Source organism: Tupaia chinensis, unplaced genomic scaffold (assembly GCF_000334495.1).
Source record: "Tupaia chinensis unplaced genomic scaffold, TupChi_1.0 Scaffold000146_1, whole genome shotgun sequence".
Classification (NCBI taxonomy): Eukaryota; Metazoa; Chordata; class Mammalia; order Scandentia; family Tupaiidae; genus Tupaia; species Tupaia belangeri.
In genome coordinates, this window is record NW_006159616.1 from 12,801,710 (window position 1) to 12,823,596 (window position 21,887).

Here is a 21,887-nt window from a genome sequence, read left to right on the forward strand (position 1 = left end):
CCCCCGCCCAGCCGGGGAGCCGCGGCTGCCACCCAACTCCGGCCGTGCGGGAGGCAGGGGGCACGGAGGGCTGGCACCCGGGCGGGAAGAGGCGCGTTGCCGGCCAGGGCCAGGGGAATGCCCAGCGCGCGACTCCGGGATGGGAAGGGCTGCTGCTCCTGGGGGGTCACTTACTCTAACTGAGGGGGCGGCAGGGTAGGGAAGAGGAGGGGGAGGTGCCAGGCATGAGTGCTGGACTTTGCAAATAGAGTGGGGGCGCCTCCCCTGCTGTGGGCTGGTGGGGGGGCAGGTGCTGGCCAATACCGGATAATCCCTCCTTCCCTTTACGCCCCCCAAGCTGCAGAGGGGTCGTGCGTTCTCCAGGGCAGAGGAGGAGACAGGGGTGAGGGGCACCTGGGGTGACTTTGCAAGACTTTGCCCAGGGGAAGGGGTGGGTGGGGAGCCCCTCCAGCCGGCTCTTGTGCCCGGATACCGGCGCGTAGGTGCTGCGGGCAGAGGTAGGCAGTGTTCGCTTAGGCACAGGGTGTCAAAGGGTGCCCCTGGGTGGGAAAAGGAAGGCAAGAGGTTTTTGAATGGGGGAGCGGCGCCCCCCTTTACATTTGTGCCTGGGACGTTTATCTGAAGTGCGCTGCTCCAGAAGCGGCAAGTGGCGCTCTTCATTCCCTCTCCCAACCCCCAGCCTCCCCGGGCACAGGGCTGGCAACGTAGGGCACAGAGAGCCGGAGCGCCGGCTCAGAGCTGCTCGCTCGGCTGTCGACCGGAACCTGGCTAGGGCCGGGGAAAAGTTCGAGGGAGTTGCCGCTGCAGTTGTGTGCACTGGGAGAGAAGTTGCGCCGGGGGAGTTGGGACACTGGGCCAGCGGGTGGGTTGGAGCGGTGCGCTCTCGGGGAGCTGTGCAGCGGTTGGAGAGGGTCGGTGGGCTGTGTCTCAGGATGAGCTGAGGGTAACTTCGGAGCTCAGCAAGTGCGGAGGGAGAAACCTGGACTCCAAGGGCGCAAGGCTGAAATAGGCACCTGGTGGAGGACAGAGCAAAGTGTAGCTTGTTGGGGCACAGTGGACACCAAAGGGGAGAGAGCTGGGCCATCGGATCACTTGGGGTCGGACTTCATAGCAAAGGCGCGCGTGGTGGTTGGCAGACGAGTATCGGGGAGCGGGACTCCAGCGAGCGCGCGGGAATGAGAGGTCTGGCCAGACCTGCTCCTAGGGCAGGGGGCCGAGTCGTGCGCCCGGGGTGAGCCGGTCGGGCGGAGCGGCGGGCGGTTTATTTTTACTCGGTGGCATTTGCAGAATGTGCAGCTGATGGCCGTCGGCCGCCAGGAAGTTTTACTTTCTGTTCTTTCACTCTCTTTTCGAAGCCAGCGCGGCCGGGAGCTGGCGGGCTGGGGAGCTGGGCCTGGGAGGGGAGGGGAGGGGGCGGCTGCCGGGGTGGCTAGGTGCGGGCAGGGGCGCGGTGGAGCCGCCGGCTGGGGCTAGCCCGGCGCGGGCTGGCGGGCACTTGCTGGGCCGCTGCGGAGCGTTTGGGCGAATGTCTGTCCCCAGCGCTGGAAGCTCCTCCGCGAGGGGAACAGGTGTATGCCCCGTCAATCACTGCGGGAGGGACACTTCGGGGGCGTAGATTAAGATAATAATAATAGATTTTTCTTTAGGGGGTGGGCGCAGATTCTTTTTCCAACTCAGCCCCTACCCGGGTCCGGAGTTGGGGGAGGAGTAGAGTGCAGAGGAAAGCTGGGGGCTGGTTCTGCCTTCACACAAGTTTCTCCCGACCCAGCTTTAGCTCGGGAAGCAGGCCCTGGGTGCGGTGAGGAACTCCTTCCAAGCAGGCTGGGGAGGGTGCGGGTGCGTGTGTGTGTGTGTGTGTGTGTGTGTGTGTGTGTGATTTGCGCACCCAGGAAGCAGCAATAACACCCTTGCTCCGAGCCTGGAGCTCCCTCAAACCCGGCTGGATCACTGGGTGACTCGGGGTGGGGTGTGCCTCTTAGTCGGAGTAGAGTCTGGGGGTGCGGCCCTCACGGTGTGTGGTTGCCCCGCCAACACCCTGTACAATTATAGAGGTGGGGGGCAGCGAGGGCAGAAAGGCCGGAGTAGTCGCTGGGCAAAGTTGGTAAATTTAGGACATTTCTAAGCTGGTACAAGCTCTCAGTGAGAGCGCGCGAGGGGACTGGAAAATAGATTGCGGGCGGTCCTAAAGGGAGCTGTCCGGGCTGAGCAGGAGCAGCTGCGCCGGGCGTGGAGAGGGGGGTAGTTGGTCCCCCGGGGCTGCGCCCGGGCTGCGCTCCACGTGCCCGGAGGGGGCGCTGGGCCGTTCGGCGCCGGAGCGCAAAGCGCCGGGTTTGCGCCCTGGTGGCGATGAGACTGTGCGTGCGTCCCGGGCCGTCGTCGCGTCCTGCACCAATCTCGCGCAACTCGCGTTGCTTCTCTGGACCCCCGGCCGCTTTCCTACGTCCGAAACTTGGGCTTTTATAGTTTGCCCCTCACTGGAACTCTCGGACCTTCTCCAGGGCATGGTAGTGGACTCCTGCCTTCCCGGCAGCAGTCCCTGTGTCTCACCCTGGAATCCCGCGAACTGGCAAGATTGCTCCCCCACCCCACCCCGTCTTGTTAGCCACCTTAGAGGCGGTTAACGAGAGTTTATGGGGAATATTGTTGAACTTCAGTAATCAGGTTTCCAGCGATCTTATGCCTCCTGTTTAATTTATTAGACTAGTTATTTATTCTGTTGATGATAATCTGTTGCTGGTTTCTATGGAGATGTTAAACTGATCTCTTTCAGAAATCAAACTCCATATGCACTAAAACGTTTAAAGGGGCAGTGTCTCCCTCCTTTCTTCCCCCTTGCCTTTTGTTTGTTTGTTTGTTTTTTAGCCTTTGCACCCTGCCTAGACTTCGTGTCTTGTTCTGAGTCCCGGCGCATTTTATTTCCTTCTTACGAGGGAGAGGAGCCTGGGAGACTCACGCTTTGTGGCAAGTACAGCTTATTATGGCTAGAAGAAAGCGAAGGCTTTGATCCCTAAGTTGCATCATCATTTAAAACAGATCATTTCACCACCACCCTCTTCCCCCCCATCATATAAGAGCAAAATTCTTTCAAGATCAAAGAGTCCAATCTAAAAAAAAAAAGCTATTGTTTTAAAAAAATAGGAAAGTCAGTTAAATATGAACCTCCTCTATATCTGGCCCCCTTGTGTTTAAAGATTTTTTTTTTTAAGTAAAAAGACACAACTTGTAGTTCAGCTGATTTTTTCATACTTATTAATAGTTTATCTCCCCCCTCCCTTAATTTAAAAAGTTCAAAGTTAGATTTCTCTGCCTTGGGGGGGTTGAGGTATATTTGCTTCTCTTTTAGATCCTGACCATCTGTTTTTGGAAAATTAGCCTCTGGGAAGAGGGGGAAAGGAGTTTTTACTCAAACTTAATAGAGTGCTTTAATTTTTTTTTTAATAGTCACCCAAGTATGTTAAAGTTCTATTTTTCCTGCTTTTGGGGAGAATATCAGTCTAGCATGTGAGAGGATATCAATGTTTTCCTCCTGTTCTGCTCTTCTTCTCTGTTCAGGTATTTTTTCAAAAGACTTGTGACTTGTGTGGTGGCGTGTGCATTGAATTAAGAAAGTAAGGCCGAAAAAAATAATCTTGGATTTTTGACTCTCTGAAAAATTGTGAACCTACTCTGGCTCAGATATTTATCACGCTGACAGATATGATACAAAGCGATTGCATTTCCTAATGACCCTCCGGGACTAAGTTGTAGGTAAAACCATTTAATGCATTTTTAATATTAAAGTAAGGCCCAGGTTCCATTTTCTTGGAGGTAGGGGGAGTGGATGTCCCTCCACAGAGGTGGTGCCTTCTGAGTATACTGCTCTGCTCTGCTTTTTCAACTAGAGCACCCCCCAACCCTTCACATTTCCATTTACTTTGGGGAGGGATGAGCCACACACAGGGCATTTGGCTTTCATAAATAAATTTATATCTGGCCAGAAGGTCCAATGCTAAATAAGAGCACACTTTAAACACACACACACACACAACTCAGACTCCACCCTTGCTATAGGAAATAAAACAGAAGCAATACTTGACTTTTTTTTTTTTTCTTTCCCTTCTACAGTCTTGGTTCTCTTTCATATTATTTTATTTTGGAGGGAATGGAGTGGTGGTTGCTTCTCACCTCAGAGGAGAGAGGAGCCATTATTATTTCCCATTATTTCCCTCTTCGCTATATTTAAAAAATGTGTTTGATTTGGATTGCAAACAGAGCAGAGGCTTCCGAGCAGAAAAGAGCACTGTGGCTTTAAACTCAGGAGTTTGCATATTCTCCTTGTATCTTTCCCCTTTGCTAATTATTGTGTTGTTTTCAGAGCAAATATGTCATATCCATGGCGACCGGGCAGGTTTATTGTCTTTCTGAAGCAATAGCTCACATAAGTAATTAATGACTTTCTTTTTTTTCCTCTGGCTTAGGTTAAACAGATCATTCAAGGAAAGTCATCTCTCTCTCCTCTCTCTCTCTCCCTCTCCCTCTCTGTCTCTCTCCCTCTCTCTTTTTTTTTTTAGCCCAGTGACATAAGAACATGAGTTAGAACAAGAAAATACTTTAACCAAGAAGTCAACAGCTTATTTTCCCTCATTTCTTTTAAAAGCCGAAGTGTCAGCTTTCAGACAGATGAGGCTGTCATTCTCTAAGCCCTGAGCAGTCCACGCCTGGGCTGGAATCCCCTGGAACATTGCACTTGCATGGAGGCAAGGGAGGTGTTTGCATGGGGGGGAGGAACCCGAAGGAATTTGCTTTTGAGGTTGGGGGAAGCACTCCAAAATGAGTATTTCTCCCGTATTTAGCAGGATTTAATTAAATTGTTTACAGGAAAGAATTAATGAGTTGGTAGTAATATGTTCCCCACCTCCCTTCTTTTTCCCAGTCTAGTTAATTGAAAAGCAAAGTTTTTCTTTTGGATTCACCTTCACCTTTGGCTTTCTCTGGCCTTTGTCACAAGTGCTTTTTCCTGGAAAAGTAGCTTTTGGAATCCCCTCTGTTAATATTTTCAGAATTATAGTAGGGTTTTTGTTTTTCCCCTTAGACCTGCAACTTGAAGCTGGTTTTCTGCTTCTCTGTATTCAACAACTGTGATGATTGACAGGGACTTGGATTTTTAACTTTTTTTTTTTTTTTTTTGGTGGGAGGGGTGCCTTTTAGGATGTAAAATAATATAGACAGAATTTTTCCCTTCCATATATAGTGACAGTTGGGAAGGCAGAAGCAATTTTTTCCTTTTTAAAAAAATCACCTTTTATGTTCTGCCCTTTTCAAATGGACCTGCTAATAAGAAGCCTTATGATGTCACCCCTTAACTTTAGAAATGAACCACGCGTCCTGCAAATATTCTCTAGCAGCTCCTCGCTCCCCCCATACACATACATTAAGCACATTTAGAATGTCCTCCCCCCTTTTTAAAATTTCATGGATAGCCAAGGTTTTGTGTGTGTCCTTTAAAAAGGAGAACGAGATAAAGAGGAAAAGGCATTTATGTTGTACTCAGACACGATGAAAAAGAAGATTTCTCCCCTATCTGAACTAAGTTTAAATAAAAGCCAGTGAGTCAACGGGATGAATCTTTAGGCTTTTGGCATTGAAAATAAAAATATAAAGAAGAGAGATTTATTTGGGCTCTGGTTTCTGAAGAGGAGAAGAGAAGGCCCAGCAAGTCTGAGGCTGAGACTCCAGCGGAGTTGTAATTGAGCCCGTAACCTCTTGATGTCTATATCAGAAAACAGACATGAGCAGAGGGAACCGAAGAGAGGCAAACAAGCCTTGTAGAGGAGGGAGCTCAGGGGCAGATTCAGAGAGAGAGAAGGAGAGAGATTTAATTTATAGACATTTTAAAAACCATAATTTCATTAGGATCTGTTCTTCCCTTTCTCTGAAGGGCAGCCCGGCAGACCGATAAGGCCAGTCCCTCTGCCCGGGATGCGTGGTGTGGTTTGGTGGGTACAAGCTTCAGCATCCTCACCAGCTCCCAGAGCCCGTTTCTTCTCTGCTCACTTTCTGCTGACTTCCTTATTTCAAAATGAAAAAAGTCCCAATAGCCAAAAAGCAGCCGGGGTTCTGGCTGCGCTGTGATCTCCCCTCTGGGTGCCACGCTGTTCGGCGCGTGGATCTGTCTCCTGCCTGGGCAGTGGCATCTGTGTGTCTCCTTTCTGTCCCCCCAGCCCCTCCACCGGCTGCCTGTGGTTCCAATGGCAGGAGGCCACTGGGGAAGGCGAACACCCCTATCTCTGCCCCCCTCAAGTTCACCAAGTTAACTTGCTCTGGTTCTGAGGCCACAGCTTGGGGGAAAAAAGCTAAAGCCTGTCGTAAATTCTGCAAAAATTAATCAACCGTTTAAGAGCTGTACGTTAACGAGGTTTTGTAGGCAAGCTGGGTCCTTCTCCTGTTCCCCCTGTTCAAAGTCCAGAGGAGTGAGGGGTAGCCTGGACTATGTGAAGGGAAGGGGGAGTGTGTGTGTGTGTGTGTGTGTGTGTGTGTGTGTTAATCGGAATCACTGAGAACAACTGGGGAGAAGGAAGAAGAGAGATGGATTTATAGAATATAAATCTCTAAGCGCCCTTGTTCCATATTGTTGGAATTTTTTTTTCCCTTTTGGTCTGGATTTGTCCTGTGTGTCTTTGGTGGAAAAGACACGTAGAGAAAGAGAGCAAAGGAGGGGGTCGGGGGAGAGAGAGAGAGAGAGAAGGATAGAGAGAGACAGGGACGTGTAGCTCCTTCGGAACTCATTATCATTCTTAATAAGTCTTAAGGAATAAAGAAGAGCATTGAGTGTAAATGCTGGGTAATCCTAACACTTCTCAAGGTGAGAGGAGTCTTGAGGACACACAGAAAAGAGAGAGCAGAGGAGGGGGGTGGGAGGTGGAGGCCCCAGAGGCTCTGGGAGTGGCAGGCCCAGAGTTCAGGAGGCTCTGCAGTAGGCCTGGAAGCTGGGGCAGGGGTGGGGTGGGGGGGCCGAGATGTCCCAGGAAAAATGGACTGTTTGAGTCAACACGGAGGATTTCCAAGATAGGGTGACTTGCTAAGGGCAAGGAGCAGGGGTGATAGGAATGGCCCTGCCTTGGGGAGGGGCTCTTGGCAAGGGCCACAGGGCCTTTGCTTCTTCCTGGGCTTCGTGGTATCTCCAGTCTGTTCAGCCCCTGCCCTCTGGCCTCAAGTTCCTAGAGAAGACGGAGTGTGGGTGAAGAGGGCTTGTCCTGCTCCAGACGCCCCTTCACTGCCCCCTGGGACGCCCCTGCAGTGGCTGCTCTGGGAAGTGGGAGAGACAGAGAAGCAGCCAGAGCTCAGCTCTGGACACTAGGTGGCTTAGAGGATCCGTGTGGTTCTCCGAGGCAGGAGGCAGGATCGGCTCGCAGAACGGAGCAGGAGGCAGGATCGGCTAGCAGCTGGCTTCCCCACTCCTCCCTGCTGGTGGGCTCCGCTGTGCGCTTCCTCTGCCGGCTCTGCGGGCAGCCTTGCGAATGGGAGGGAGAGTGAGGGTGGTGGGCACCAGCCCAGGGGCATGGCACAGCTCCCAGACTGGCCCTCCCAGTGACCAGCTTCCAAGCAAATTGAGGATGAGGCAGGGGGTGGGGGCAGCTCCCGAGGCAGGACGAAGCGACTCAGAGAAACTAGTAGCAGGGACGATTGCCATCCAGCCTGTATCCTCTGTCCATTTAATCCCTGGCCACTCGAGTGGGCGGCACTACTGAGCCTGGGACTGTGCTTCTTCCCTTCTTTTGAGTTCTTGTGTCCCCTTTGAGGATCTTTTTAATAATAATAATAATAAAGTCTCATAAGCATAAACATTGCTTATACTTCAAGGGGGTTCACAGAGATCTTATAAGCTGAAGGACCCTCAAGGGTCACTTGCTCTGGTGGTTTTCTTTCCAATTGTCTAGGATTGACCGGGAGCCGGTAAGGGGGGAGAGAGGCATAATTTGTCTTCACCAGCATTCCCACCTGCCTGCCTCAGTCCTAGGAGAGGAGGGGGCTGTCAAACTATCTCACAGGAGCCCCTGCAGATGGGACAGGGGTCGTCACTCAGGTTGCCCTCTGGGAGGATCACATCCGATCAGATGGATGTCCACGGCAGGCCAAAGGCAACCTCCCTCTTACTGGCTGGCTTTCTCTGGGATTCCTAGGATGTCTGAGGAAGGGTCTTAGCCAAGCTCAAGTTCAAATCATGGATGGTTTTCTCTGGGGAGAGAGGTGGGCGGTGAGAACAGCACAATTCAGGTTTGACTTACCATAGTCAGTCTAAAAAACTTGCAAGGGGGTGTGTGTGGGAGTTCCAGGTGAAGGCTGGTGACTGAGCTGGTGTGACAGCCAGAGGGAGAGCAGGACATGGATTCTGATCATCTGTTAAGAGCAGCATTGGCCAAATTGCGTGCCCAGCGTGTGCCTCACTGACGGGATTTACTGAAAGGAAGCCGTGCTGCCTCTCTGCTACTGGTCTCTGGGCGGGTGAGCGTGTGTGTACATGTGTGTATGTGCGCGCGCACGTGTGTAAATGAGAAGAAGGGGTGGGGGGATGATCTCTGCCAGGCTGGCACCCTTCCCCAGCACTAATTGCTGGCAGAGTACCCATAGGGGCTGTGCCAGCGTCTCCAGCTCTGCCCGCCCCCCTTGCCCCCAGGGAGCTCAGCTGTGCAGCTTGCTATGTGAGGGCTATTTCCGGGCCCACTCTGTCCCAGTGGCTCCTATGGGAATTTCAGAGAAATGTGTTCCTTGGGGGTCAGACCCTGCGTCTCTGGCCAGGGAAGAGGGGAAAGCGTAAGATATGGGTGGCCCAGTGCTCTGCTGAGGTCTAACCACCCCCTCCCTGATAGTCCAAGGACACATCTCTGTGCCTCCTTAGGGTCTTATGAGGCCCAGGAGGGTAAGATGGGCATCAGGAGACCCCGTTTGGGTTCTAGCTCTGCAATAAGTCATTGTGTGGCTTTGGGCAAGTCATTCAACCTACCTGGACCTCAGTTTCTGTCTTGTCAGATGCCTGACCCTGCCAGCCTCATATCCTTAGTTAGGATATGAGACAGTCAGCTGGACTCATAGCTGTGAAAGTGCTCTGAAAGTAACTAAATGTAATGAAGGATTTATCATGGTCACATTGTCAAGTGCAGGATGTCCCCATTGTCAGATGAACTGATTTTATATAATATGGTACCAGTCTCAAAGGGGATCCCTGTGAATTCCATTCTAGAAAGTCTTGGGCCTGGACATTGTGTATGTGCTGGGGCTGCATTTTTGTATCAGGTTGTGGGTTGGTTCTTCTGTCATTGGGAGCTTGGGGCTGATTTGGGGGGGAAAGGGGGACTGCTGCTTTTCAGACAGGGGATCCTATTTAGGATATGAAGCATGCTTAGCTGTTTTGACCCCTTGGAGCCCACAGGTTCATAGAGGATCGTATGCATGTGGTATATTATGCATTTTAGAGCCAGTTAGCTGGGGCTCAAAAGCGTGTGACCTTGCAATGCTAACTTAACTAGCCTGTGCCTCATTTTTTCTCATCTGTAAAATGGAGGCGATAATAGTACTTGCCTTGTGGGGTGGATGTGAGAATCAGACGCGCTAAAATGTGAAGTGTTGATCACAGATCTGGTGCCTGTGACTGTTACAGACCCCTGTGGGGCAAGTAGGGAGGTGCTTGCTGCTCACCAAGGATTGCTGTATGTGGAAGAATGGGGAGAGGTATATATATGTCTACATAAATACCTGGGGGCTGGGACCCCCATTAGATGTGGGGCAATGTGATGCTGGTTGGAAACTCCAAGTTTTGTGTTTTACCTTTCTGGGCTGCCCTGGGGCCCTCCTGGTATTTCGGTGGTGGTCAGGAGAACAGAGGGGTGGTTGTGCTCATAATAGGAGTCATTCTCCAAATGGGGCAGGGGCCGCTGGTCTCTATTCCCATTGTGGATGTTCCCGGAGCTTGGTGGGATGAGCTGTCTGGGATGGGAACTGGAGGTACGTGAGGGTAGGGGGAGATCCTGAGAACCTGCCCAGGATGTAGGTGGACTCTGCCCATAGGAACTAACTTCTGGGTGCCCATAACCTCCAGAGTCCTGCACATGTGTCCCCCTTTATGAAGGGGACAGTAGGGCTGGCAGAGGGTAAGAACCTGGAATTTGGAACCAGGCTGAGCCAAATGTGGATCGTGTTTCTCCCACTTGGGCAGATTAATTCCTCTAATCCTTTGTTTCCACATCTGTAAAATGGGGGTCAGAATTTCTACCTCATGGGGTGGCTGTGAGGATTAGATGAGAGGGCAGTAATTGTTGCTAGCATTTGCTGGTTCAACTTGGAGCTTTATTTCATGGAATGCACTTCACACACAGTAGGGCTGCAGGATGAGACAATTAATAGGCCAGCTTGGGCTAGGCCTCAGCTGGGTCCCTGGGTGACCTAAGCTGACTCTGGAGAAGTGCTTAGCTAGGGGGCTGAGCAGGGCTGAGATGGCCAGTGTGCCTTTAGCCCCTGATGTGGATAGAGGAGGGTTCCCTCCTGCCCTGGTGCGGAAGTGAGGGCATTCTCCAGGCCTGGGTGGAGAGGCCCAAGGAAGACCCAGAGAAGAGGCAGAGGTGGCCTGAAGCAGTGACCTAAGGTGGGAAGGACATGGGGCTGTGAGGCGGGGGGCACTGGAGGGGCGAGGGGCACTTATGGAAGATGAGGTGTATGAAACTCCATCGGCCTCTCCCATTTCACTGTGCTATGCCATAACACCCCGGGTCTTGTTTCACTATCTGAGATCTGGGAGCAGGTTAATTTCCATGACGAACTCCAGGCCACGTGCTTGGAGGATTTATCTAATTAAACTGATGCCTTTTCAAAGAAAGATAGGAAGAGAGGGAGAGAGGGAAGGAGAGAGGATGGAAGAAAAGGAAGATAGGAAGGGATGAGAAGGAAGGAATGAAGAAGGGAGGAGGGAGAAGGATGATAGGGCGATAAAGATAGGAAAGGAAGAAAGGAGAAGGAAAGGAGTGAAAGAAGGATGGAATAGGAGGGAGGAACCGAGAAAGGGAAGGGAAGAAGGAAGGGAGGGAAGGAGGGAGGCAGGGGACAAACTGGAGGCACACCATAGTTTGACAGGCTGTGGAGATGCCTGGTGGCTGAGCTAGAGACCTGGCTGGTGGGCCATGCTCTGTCTTTGGATGCTTTTAGTTTATTTCCTAAATGGCTCTTGGGCTGAGAGGGAAGGGAACAGCTACAGGGTTTGGGGTCTGTACTTTTTAATATGGTAGCCACGAGCCCACGTGGCAGCGTAAACCACATCACAGATGTGACTCTTCAGTGGACTCACCACATTTCAAGCTCCCCATAGCTGCACGTGACACGTGCTACTGCCTGGGGTAGCCTGGATAGAGGATGTCCCCATCATTGCAGAGTTCTGTGGGGTAGCTTCCCTTGGGGAGCTGCCTGGCTCAGAGGTTGGGCAAATCCAACCAGCCCCCAGGGGACAGTGAGGGAGATGCAGTGAGAAGCTGGACAGAAGCGTCATGCCCAGATGCCAGTGAGGGCATCACACCTGGAGCCATGGCCTCCATGGTCCCCGCCATCATCCCTTTCAATTCCACTGTGGGTTTCTGTCTCCCAGAAGAGGCTTATGACCGACCTACAGTCAGGCAGAACAAGACTCAAACCCCTCTTCTCCCACTGAGGAGCTTTGTGATCTTGGGCAAGGGTCTTAACTGCCTGGTTCTGTGGGATCCAACTGATAGTACACAGCGCCTCCTTGGGTTCTTGTGATCATTCACGGAGGCGCTGCAGTAAGCACTCCGGAGAGTGGTGATTACTCGAAAAAATGGGGACCACTGTGATCGCAGTTATTATAGAGGTTGATATTATTTTCATAATGATTCCTGAAGAGCTTTTGTGACTGTCAAGTTCTTAGGAACAATCCCCCACCCAAGGCTGACTTTTCCATGTCTGACCCTTTCCAGATTTAGTTTAAATGAGCCTCCTCCAATCCCTTTCTTCTGGAAACCTATTATGCCTTCTTCCATCTCTCCTCTCTCTGGGCAAATGGAAGACCTGAAACTGCCTTAGAATCAACTTTTGCAGGCCCTTCAGTTGTGAATTAAAGCTCCTGTCTCTCGCAACACACATATAAGTGTGCCCATGTACACACACACACACACATACTCACTCTCTCCTCCACTGACCAAGCCTCATTAAAAAACAAAAACAAAAACAAAAACAAAAAACAAAGTATTAAAATGGGGGCAGCAGATGTAGCCCTGGCAGGGCTGGTTGGGGTCGGTGGCCTCTGGGAGGGACGTGTGTGTTTATTCCCGGACATTGCCCAGTGCCCTGTGTGCTAATGTGGAGCTGAAAAGTCCCCGGCATTGTGCAGGCTCCTTTCCCCGTGAAAAGGCAATGGAGTCAGTGAGTTCCGAATGGATTGAAGCTGACAGTAAATGAGAATTTGGCAGTGGGTAGAAAACAAGCTCTCCCCCCACCCTCTACCCCCCACCTAACACATACTCACTCATGCCTCCATAAACTCTCAATGCTTGTTTGGTTTTTCAGAGGGATTTTGAAAAGAATTATGATTTCTATTTGTACATTTCAATATTAGCAGCAGGGGTTCTGCTCCAACCAGCCCCCTCCCAGGGACGGTCTAATTCCCTCCCCCAAGTTGCCACCCCTCCGTCCCCTTGCCGCCTCGGTGGCTCCGCCAGCGATCCCGAACGAGTTAAGGGCTGAATCAACTCTAGACCCAGCTGTACATTTCACTCTGGGTTCCTGAATGGAGCGATGTGCTGTGCTCAGCACGATTGGAGACTGTCTGTCCCGGGTGACCCACTGGTCCCCCACCCTGCTGGGCTGCACCAGCTTTGATGGGACCTGCCACTGGGTCCCAGGAGCTCCTCCCTGGCAGCTGGGGAGCTGGTGGCCCATTCTGTGGGGGGCCTTGTCTGGTGCCCTCCTCATGTCCAGCCTGCCATTAGAGATGTATTTTAATTTAAAAATAAAAGGTACACTGTTTTGAGCTGATATCACCCTTGGTTTACAAAAAAAAAAAAAAAAAAAAAGCTTGCAATTTGGAGGGCATGTGCTTACCAAGGGTCACCCCTGTCTCCCATACTGTTCCTCTCCACCATGTTCATACCAGTAAAAAGAATTGTAATTTTATCAGTCAACAGATATTGTACCAGGCCTGGCCCAGTCGTTCCGGGTCCCTAGACTCCTTACCTAAACATTCTCAAGAGTCCCAGGGAGGGAAGTACTACCGCTTGCAGTTGCTCCTCCACGTGTACCCCGTGTTTGTAAAAATTGCATCCTTTTACCTGACCGTCCTCTGTTGGCGCGGGTGGGAAGTCTCTTCTATTCCTGGGAACCAGGGGACAAGGAGAAGCACCCCTTTTAGCAAAGTTACAGCCTGGTCCTTGAGGGTATATGTATCCCTGGGGGCTAGGGCTGCCTCTCAGGGGGCTCTTTCTGGAAAAGACCTGGTGGAGTCCTTTCCTTTAGGAGCTGTGTTGGGAGAAGAGTGAGTAAGTACGCAGGTTCAAATCCTAGCCCCTTATTAGGGCTCTGCCTTTAGGTGTATCACTCACTCTTCTGAGCCTTGGTTTCCTCATTTGTAAAAGAGGATAAATGATAGTGCCTGTTGCATGGGGTTGCCCTGAGGATTGAATGAAATGATGCTGGTAAGGCACTTGGCACACGGCCCGGCACATGGTAGCGAGGTAGCTATTGTTGCTTCTGTCGCTATTACAACCTCGTCCTCCCACCTGTCATCACAAAGGCAGGAAGGTGGAGGGCTCAGGCCTGTCCCTGTGTTTAGGCTTCAGGGCAGCCCTGCCCCCCCATGGCTGAGGGGCTGTGACTGCCAAAAATCTGCTAAAGCCAAACCAGCAAGGGAAATGTGTCTGGCCAGTACAGAGCCCTGGAGGGAGCAGGGAAAAGCCTCGCCATGCTCGGCACTGGGCTCATGGTTCCCCAGCTTGCCTGGCCCAGGGAGTTGGCTGCCATCTTGGTTCTCCTTGGCCTCTCCTCAGCAGATGGGAGTGTGGCCCTTGCCCTCCCCCAGGAGCAGGTGGCCTTTGCAGCCTGGCACCTGTTCCTGGAGGACGGCTGCCAGGAAGGCACAGACCCAGGGATCACCCAGTGTGTCCTCCGAGTCGCTGCATGAGGCCTACACGCTGCCCAGAGGGGCTGGCCTGGGCCTGTCCGGGAGGAACAGGTCAGAGGGCGGGATAGTGCTCTCCTCCCAGAGCCCCCTCCTTGCTTCCCAGGTAAGTCACAGGAAAGCCATGACCAGCATCCTAGGACGGTGTGCTGGGGACTTGCTGTGGGGAAGGGGAGAGACAGGTAAAGGATGTGGGGGTGCAGGGAGGGTCTTGCTTTGTCCCCAAGGGGCAACGAGCAAGCTGATTTGATTTTCCATTTTCATTTTATTAAAAGAGGAAGGCAACAGATATTTACTGAGTGCTGACTGAGTATCAGCTGCTGCACTGTCACTTTTTTGTGGGAAAAAATAGTGATCCTCATTGTCCCCCACAGGTAACAAGACTCAGAGAGGTTAAGTAAGTTACCTAGGTTCCTCCAGCTCCTTAAAGGAGAGGCAGGATTTGAACGCAGGTGAACCTGACTCTGAAATGCAAGCTTCTCTTCACTCACTGGATAAATAGAACTGTATTTTAAATAATTTTGGAAACAGGTCAAAGAAAAAAAAATTCACTCATCATTTAATTGTCATGCTATAACCTTGTTTAGTATTTAGATGGTTTCCTTTTAGTGGTTTTTGTCCCTTTGGTGACTGTTTATATATTTCTATAATATGTATTTTCCATAATTACAATCATAAGAGAATACGGTTTGGGTTGAGACCCCATATGCGATAGGAGGGTCTCCCGAGCTAGGGCCACCTGGGAGCGATTCTCGGCAAAATGGAAGCCAGGCTTTGGCCTTGCGCCATCTCTTCAGAGATGAGGTCCCTGAATTTGTGTTGGAGAAGGCAAATTGGGTAAAGGAAGAGGAAAGCAGGGCCCCGGGTTCTTGTCGTGGACCGGTTATGCTCAGTGAAGTGGTAGAATTTTCCTTTTAACGCACTTCCTCCTGGCTTTTGACAAATGGGAATATTTGTACCATTTTCCCGAATGACCTTCTCTCCTTGGGGTAATGAGAAAATGAAAGTCTTTGCTAAGTGCTTTGAGATATTCAGATATAAAACGGAGAGCCGAGTGTTGTCATAGGCCTTTTGCTGCCAGGGCGCTTTATAAAGAGGAAGTGCAGTTTGTGGGGAGTGAAGGTCAGTGTGCGGCTGAGGGCCATTGCTGGAACCCATGTCCCCCTGGGCGCGGGGGCAGAGGTGTGTGTGGCCTGCTCTGGATAGGCAAGGTTTTGGTGGCGCCTCTGCGCAGCCTCCAGGTCTCCACGGCCAAGGTGATCCGGATCGCTCAGGCAAGCCCCTACCTTGACTCGAATCTTCAGGATAAATGATTCAGTCCGGGGAGAAGGCTCCCGCTCTCTTCTGAGCGTCAGCCCAAGAATAACACGGCGGAATAAATACTGTGTCACCTATACAAATAATCACCCTGAAGATGATTTCGAAACATGGAAAATGTTTATTATATGAGAGGAAAAAAAAATACTGAATGCCAAGTGTGGGGAACGCCACGATAGAAACTATATGAAAATATAAATGCTCATGGACAAAGCTTGAAAGGTAATCCTCCCAAATGAAAATTATAGCGTTAGGATGGTGGGACTACGGTGATTTGTTTTTTATTTCACAACATTTTATTTAAATTCCCCCCTATGATTAAAAACCAACAAAGCCAACGTGTCGGCCCAGCAGGGAGCCCTGGCAAGGGGGCGGGGGCGGGGCAGCGCCAGGCGAGAGGGTGCCTGCCCCCACGGCCCCCGCAGGGTGCTGAGCTCACCCGCTCTGCCAGCCGCAGAGACCTATGAGATCTCGCGAAGCCGAGGCGTATCGGTGACTCAGACCTTCGTGTTGTGCTGTTCAACAATAGCTTTTGTCCTTTGCCCAAAACCCTAGGCCAGTATGTTAAAAAAAATTATAAAATTATGAGATAGTTTGTATTTTCTTTCCCAGCCGGTGCCAGCTTCGGGTGCTTTATTTATTCAAGGTGGGGAGGTAGGGAAGGCGGGGTGGGGGTGTGGGGAGACAGAAAGGAAAAGAAAAACAAGGTAGAACTCGGACAAGGCCCAAGAAACGTTTGAACCTCAACAACAAACTTTCTTTTGTTTCACCAGTGGGGAGGAAAAAATGAGGAAAAAAAAAAAAAGGCAGGGGACCAGTTTGAACCAAATAAAACTGCGTTTTGTGCATGGTGCTAGAGCTTGCAGTGGCTTTTGCCTTTTATTTGTGGCACATGAACTGAGTTCTGGGCCAGATTCTGACGGTGTGGGAGTGGAGGGGTGCAGGAAGAAAGGGCTGGAGCCAGTGGCCAGGGAGGGGGAGAGAGCCACCTGGTTGGTTCTGCTGCTATTGCCCAGTTGCTAGCTGTCTTTTTTGTCTTCCGGTTGGAGTTAGAGACCATTCTTACCTCCTGGTGTCCGAGAAGCAGCTCTCCCTCTGTGGGACTTCAATTCCATATGGATCAGGGGTGAGAACAAGTTTGCCTTGGCCAGCACTTCCTTCTCAGTATCCACTGGAAGATACTTTTTTTTCCCTGGTGACCAGAGGGCACATACACTTGTCACTGGAGAGAGACAGAGAGAGGGAAAGTGAGAAGGCACCCCGGCAGGGAATGGCCATGCTACAATCCTTTGTCCTCCAGGTCTCCCTCCTTTCAGGATATTGGGCACCCACTTGTATGGGCCTGGCGTATTTCTCCAGCTGCTGGTTCTGATAATCCAACCACGCAGTCAACCATGTGGATCCAGCCGCCCCAACCACCACTTTATGGGCTGACCCAGAGACACATTTTTTTTTTTTAAATTTTTTTTAGGTTTTTGTCATAGGGCACATGCACTTGCCAGAACCAGAGAGAGACAGAGAGAGAGGAAAGGGAGAACAATGGTGGGAGGGGTGTGTGTCCTCGCACTGCAATCCCTTCTCTTCTATTCTCCTCTCAGGATTTTGGGCACACATGCATACACACCCAGCATGATTTTCTGGGACTCAAACCACTGTTAACCAATTGGAAGTCCAGTGCCACCTGCTGGCCCCCCAGGAAGACATTTTTAAGACTAAGATTCAGGAAGAAAGACCTTAAGAGAGGAGAGTTGGGAATGGGTGAGTGTGAGATTGTGTATGTGAAATCGTATGTGATTGTGTGTGTAAGTGTAGGTGACTGTGTGTAAGATTGTGTGTGCTTGTATATGAGATTTGTGTGGTTATGTTTGTGTGTCTCTTTTGTCTTATCTCCCCCACCACACACACACACACACACACACACACACACACACACGCACCCCAAGCCATTGTAATTGCCAGGCAGAGTAAACTTTATGGGCAGGCTTACATCTGTTTTCTCGCATCTTCCTTATGCCCCTGCCCCAAATCTGCTCTCTGCGTACACCTCTGAGGTGGCCTAGACCCAGGGCTGATTGGAGATTCTTCCTTCCAAATTAACCTGGGTCTTTTCATTGGCAGTGGTTTGACCAATAAGAGAAGGAGGTTTGTGGGCCAAAGGTGAAGTCAGAGAGGTCCAAGGTGGCCTGGCCTGAGACTTGGACACCCATGTCTTTGGCCCTGATAAGGATCCCAACCCTAGGGATCTTGTTCCAGCACCCAGGAACAGATTCCAAGGCAGGATTCTGAGGTTCATGTGAGTTTTAATGCACTTTTGTGATCTGTCAGTCATCACAGCCATTCCAGAGAAGACAGCTCAGGTATCTCGTCCTGTCTTACAGGTGAAAAAAGTGAGGCCCGGAGAGGGGAGGTCGCTTGGTCAACGTCCCACAGCGACTTGGTGGCAGATTTGGAACCAGGACCAAGTCTTTGGGCCACTTGGAAGCATGGCCCTCTCCCTTGACCAGCTCAGTGTGCAGCTGGCCAGTTCCAGACTGGAACTCTGCCTTCCTCCTTGTACAAGGGGACATCCTTGGGGGTCTGAGTTTGTGGGTGTGGTTGGGTTTGGCTGACTCCTCAGCTTTTAAAGATTATTTCTGCTGAAAAAAGAACACTGGATGGTGAGACAGGCCAGCGGGTTCTAGCCCCACCTCTGTCACTGACCAGCAGCCCCATCCCAGGACCTAGGCTTGCCAACTAGGCAGAGTGAGGGCTGAACTCAGAGGTCCCTTTGTCCCTTCCCACTTCATGATGGTTGGAACTTCCTGCCTCAATCCAGAGACTGCAGCTGTGCCATGCAGCAAACCCTCTCCCACAACCTGTCAAACCAGAGATGCCAGTTTCCCCAGGGTGCCTGGGAGCTCCCCGCCCCTGTCTTGTACCAGGGAGAGCCTTTGCAGGCTTGTGGGCAATGTCCCCAGCCTGTGTCCCGTGCACCTGCTATTGAAAACCGCGTGTCTGAGTGTGCCTTGGGTCAGAGCCCTTGGGTTTGAACTTGCTGAGTACTGAGAGGCCGAGACGTGAGAAAATTATGAGCAGGGGAGAGAAGTGGTACCCTATGACAAGAGGCAGCTGTGGAGAAAGGGGCAGGCTCCATGCCCAGGGTGAACGCCATCTGGGCAGGAGGCCTGGTTTCCAGCTGTGGGGGCTCCGGAAGGGCAGAGCCTGGGAGGAATGATTTTGAAGCCACTACTATGGAGATTAAGGGGATGAGAATGTAAATCTCAAGTAAAAAGGTAATTGAATGTAATAGCAAACACTGCTCGCTCTATGTTAATTTTAGCTCTTCCCCTAGATACAAGACGCTGTATTAGTGTTTTATTACCATTTTGTTTGCACTAATAAAATAGTAAAATTTATTTCAAGGAAGTTGAAGGATGGTTTTACAATGCAAATTTGAAGAAATTGGACTTTTCATTTATGCCTCTGCTATTTTAAACCCTGACGGGTGTAAATTAGCTACAGGGACCGAGCAGACCCCACTGATGGGGACTTGGTAGGCGGGAGCCCTGGCAGAGGTTCCAGACTAGCTCAGGGCAGAAATCAGAGAGCGCTTCATGGAGAGGCTAGGGGACTTGGGGGCCTAATTGGGTGGGATGGGGCAGTGGGTGAAGGCATGTCAGGCATGATTGACTCTCTACGTATAGACTGGCATGCCACACACCAAGTTGGTGAGGAGACACACCTGGCCACAGACCCCAGAGCCATGTCTTTCCTTTGGTCCTTTGGCCTCCTTCCAGTCCTGGTATCAGGCCTTGATTAACCAGGTGAACTTCTAAGGGAAGCTGAACAGCCTCTTTTCTCTGAGCCTAGAAAAAGCAAGTAGACCAGTTGTCTCGTCTCTACCCATCCTGTTGAAGGGGACAACAGATTGAAGAGAATGTTAGGAGCATGGAGGAAACACTCTGAGCCTAAAAGGAACCAGAGGAAAAAGACCCGGGCCAGAAACCAGCCCACAGACGTTCCCAGGCACTTCGCCTTCTCCATTCTTCTGTTTGACCCAGGCAGGCACACCTGAGAAACCAGGAGCAGGACTTTCTCAATAAGCCAACATCCCTTCATGTTGGGTAGAATGGTTCAGGTGTGATGATGTCCATGAACCAAAAAGTGAGAGTACTGAATTAAAAAAAAAATGAAGTCATCTGAATGTTAGTGTACTGGATAACAGTATAGGTGGAGGAAGGGAGGGAAGGGGGTGATAGGAGAGTTTCATTTTGAGTTTTGGGTGAAGAATTCAGGTTGGTTCTTGTTTTATCCAAACCGGTTTGTTTATCTCTGAAAAATTAGCAGCAGCAATGGCTCAAAGCGATGCACGGGGGACCAGCTTCCAAAGGGTAGGGAACCGAACAAGTGTTCCAATGTCTGGTGGCGTCTGCAGCATGTATTGCCCTGGGTTTTCTGGCCACGTGCCTGGTGCGGGGGAAGCAGTGAGCTGGTGTCACCGGTTTCTAGTCCCAGCCTTCAGTCTCGTGTTTTTTTTTTTTTTTCTCAGTGTTTTATCTGTCGTGTGTGTGTGTGTGTGTGTTTGTGTGTGTGTGTGTGTTTATGGCAAAGCTTCAAACCATCAGCACTGGCAAGGCTGGAGGGGGGAGACTAGAGCCTTGTAAGAAAACTGGAGCAGAGGCCAGCAGGTGGTGTAGTGGTTAGGGTGCCAGACTCTTACGTGGCCCACCGTGGTTAAAGTCCTGGACCTGGCGGCTTAAAACTCAAACTGGGTACATGTGCGTGTGTGCCCAAAATTCTGAGAGGAGAATGGAGGAGACGGGATTGCAGCATGGCCATCCTCCCTCTGGAGAGTGATTTTTTTTAACCTTCTGTCTCTCTAATGAATGGGCATGTCCTATAGCAAAAATCTCTCACACACAAAGGAAGGAAGGAAGGAAGGAAGGAAGGAAGGAAGGAAGGAAGGAAGGAAGGAAGAGAAAGAAAAGGAAAGGAAAGAAAAGAAAAGAGTAAAGAAAAGAAAAAAGAAAACTGGAGCAGAAATGGCTGCAGGAGGCACTGGAAAATTCCTTGGACTGCAGCTAGCAAGCTCTGGGTGTCAGGATTCTGCTTGTGGATTATAGGGAATCTGGCTCAGGGCAGAGGGAGGCAGATACAGGCCTCTAACTTCTCCTGGTTAGCTCCTTAAGGCTTATAAAATCACTTTTGGAGCAGAGGGGGGTCTGCATTGATGTGGATGGTGGGAGATACACGAGTGTAAGGCTGGTCTCCAACTGTAGGACCTACGCTCTGTGTGGTTGTTGGTGACATAGAAAAATTTTCCATCTGTGTATCTTTGAGATCTAGGGGCTGTAGATGGGATTTCTTGGGATCATGGAGTTTAGGAAATGTGCAGAGGGTAAGGGACTCTAAACCTAGCCCCACAACAGGGCAGGAACCTCTTCTTTTCCGCAACTGGGTTCCCAGGAGGCCCTGGTGGCTTTGGGCTGGTGGCTGAAGGGCAGAGAGGGAAGACCTGAGCTGGTTGAGGTAACTAGGACCAGAGAAGTTTTGAGAATATTGCTGAAAGGAGTCAGAGATGAGGGCATGGAAAAGTGGAGTGTCATTTAGTTTTCAGAATGGTCTCTGGTTCTCTGAGAATGGGGAGATGCATCTTTGTGTGTCTGAGGGTGTAGAGAGGGCATTGGGCATGGGGGGTTACACTCTGGGCGAATTTCAATCCAAACCATGATTACTCCAAGGAGCAGATGGAAATAGGAAAAGAGGATTAGTAGGGTGTCCTGCATGGGCCTGGAGGTGGAGGAGGCTCTAGGAGTGCAGGAGTCTGACTCTTCGGCTTGATATCAGAACTGGGGTCAGAACTAAGGTAGATCACCCAGAGTCCCCTGAGAAACAGCCCAGACCTCCAACCCTGACCTCTGGAGCAGCTCCAGGGCTGTTCCCCACCCTCTCTGCCTCTTCCCAGCACATGTCCACTCCAGCCTGGACTAGAAGGAAGCTCCATTTTGATTGATATTTGACTTTCTTTTTGTATGGGGTACATGTGTGTGAGCTGGGGACAGAGCGACCCTGAAGGACACGGGTGAACTGTATTCCTATCTGGTCAGAGTAAGGCCTGGAAGCTGGAGCCCCCATGTGCTGCTTTGTCCTGTTTGGTTTGGGGAGCTTGTTGCCTGGCCCTTAGTACCTCCTCAGTTCCCCTTTAATTGGGAGATGTGGAGGCCAGCGTGCACAGGGCTTTTGCCCACAGTCTCTGACCCTTCCTCTCTCCCACTCAGCCCCTGGAGGAGTGCGGGTGCATCCCCTAGTATTCTGAACCCAAGTGGCTCACCTTTCTCTCCTGCCCCCCCTTTCCTGCACCTGTCAGCTGTCTCGTTGACTGTCTGGCTTGGCTGCCACCCATTCTATCCTCCCAGGCCAGCTCCGCCCCCGCCCCCGCCCCCGA

At 51.1% G+C, this 21,887-nt stretch overlaps 1 long non-coding RNA gene across 1 annotated transcript in view; it reads left to right on the forward strand.

Annotated features, from left to right (window-relative positions):
• LOC102490277 (uncharacterized) overlaps positions 1-21,887 on the forward strand; it is a 90,178-nt gene that overhangs the window by 471 nt on the left and 67,820 nt on the right. The gene's annotated exons all lie outside the window — the stretch shown is intronic.